We start from the raw sequence: 1,877 nt of genomic DNA on the forward strand, positions 1-1,877 counted from the left end.
TTTTAATTTGGTATTTCTTTGTATCTTAATAGATAAAATATAAATATAATTTGTATTCCACCTCTGATTTTCTTCCAATATTTTTTAGTCTGATTTTACAGAGCCTTCTCTTCCCTACTGAAAGGGGCATCAGTAATGATAGATATTTTTCCTTAGGCATTTAGTAATTTTTAATAGCAAGTATTATTTTGCTTGTAACATCAGTTTTAAAAATAATTTGACACTTTTCTTTTTTAATAAAAGTGAATTATGTTGAAAGGTTTGATTGGGGCTTGCGTCTGCCTGTTCCCTGTGTGACCCAGCAATCTAAAACTTTAACTTTTTTTTTTTTTTTTTATGCCTACTGCACCTGGTCTTCCTAGGTAGTCTCCCATCCAAGTATTAACCAGGCCCGACCCCTCTTAGCTTCCAAGATCAGATGGGATCCGGCATGTTCAAGGTGGCATGGCCATAGACAATACTTTAACTTTTTAAATTGGGGTTTTTCAGGTGACACAGGAAGCACAAATTTTGGCTTTCATCTCTTCCATAAATAATGACTTCTGGTTAGGAACCTCAGGAAACCAGTATGTGTTCCCATAAGCTCTGCTCTACACAGAGCAAAATTTCAAACATTCTGGTCTCTTTTTCTGCAGTTCTGTAGGACTTTTTAAAACTCATCTTCCTTTTGAGAATATTGCCCTATGGAGGTACTACAGAGGTCCTATGGAGCTTCTGATGTTAAGTCAGAGTGACCACACGACTCTCCATAATGTTAGGACTTGCTCCTGTCATCCAGGTGGGGCCGAATGGTATCTAGCTTCAAGGCCTTCAAAGACTGGCAACCACCATGTTGTAGGATGTGTTCACGCTGCGATCTGCCTCACTCTACTAGAAGAGCAGATACTTTGCAAAACAAATTTAAAAAATCTATTTTATTATAATATTTAGCCTGTAGTTGGGTAAAGAAGTTGTCTCAATTTTTACATAAATACATATATCCAGAATTTACTGGGATAAGGAAATGATTTCTTTGTAGCTGCCTGATGTCCCACTCTTTTTAAACCAATTACTACTGTTTTACATTTAAATTGGCTGCTAGAATTTCATACAACTAATGATTACAGTTAGTTTTCAGAAAAGGGGGAAATTATCAAAAATATCTTTAAAATAATAAAGATAAATTTCATACAGTTATATCTCTTGCTTTATGTTTTAGTATTCTCTTAAGATACATTAAGATTAAAACTATTTTAAATATATCTGTTGAAAAAGAAACCGAAGCATACTACAAGTTTTGAGTTTATATGAGCAAAAATTGATTCAAATTGGGCAGTATACAATCTAATAGATAGAAAAGAGCTCCAAGGAGCTGTACAAAATGAAAAATTTTTATAGGCAGAAGTGAGCAGGAATAAAGAAATTATACTAGTCAAAAAGCAAGTTAATTATTTTAAGGTTATTTTCATTATAGGAAATGACAGAGGTCTATCAGGCAAATGATCTAAAGAGTGCTGATCAGGTGATTTCAGGTTGACTAGTTTAAGAGTCCATTTAGGGGAAAGCCAAAACTGTAATTAAGTTGAATCTCAATATGGTGATATGGAGCTTAGTATAAACGACTTCATTTTGGGCTGCTGTCTTGTTTTTTAACATACTTTCTGTAGGAAAAAAACTTTTAGAAAGACTCAAAACCATAAAATTTCTAGAAGAAAACATAGGCAGTCAACTCTCTGATATTGCTAACAGTATTTCTTTTCAGGTATATCTTCTTGGGCAAGGGGAAAAAATTAAAACATAAACAAATGGGACTACACCAAACTAAAAAGTTTTTGTACAGCAAAAATAATCCATCAACGAAACAAAAAGACAACTGATTGAGAGAAGATATTTGCTTA

At 33.5% G+C, this 1,877-nt stretch overlaps 1 pseudogene; it reads right to left on the minus strand.

Moving 5' to 3' along the window:
• Nucleotides 1-337: 337 nt before the first annotated feature.
• LOC111736733 lies at nt 338-456 on the minus strand (annotated as a pseudogene).
• Nucleotides 457-1,877: the final 1,421 nt, after the last annotated feature.

Source organism: Pteropus vampyrus, unplaced genomic scaffold (genome assembly GCF_000151845.1).
Source record: "Pteropus vampyrus isolate Shadow unplaced genomic scaffold, Pvam_2.0 Scaffold21, whole genome shotgun sequence".
In the NCBI taxonomy this organism is placed as follows: domain Eukaryota; kingdom Metazoa; phylum Chordata; class Mammalia; order Chiroptera; family Pteropodidae; genus Pteropus; species Pteropus vampyrus.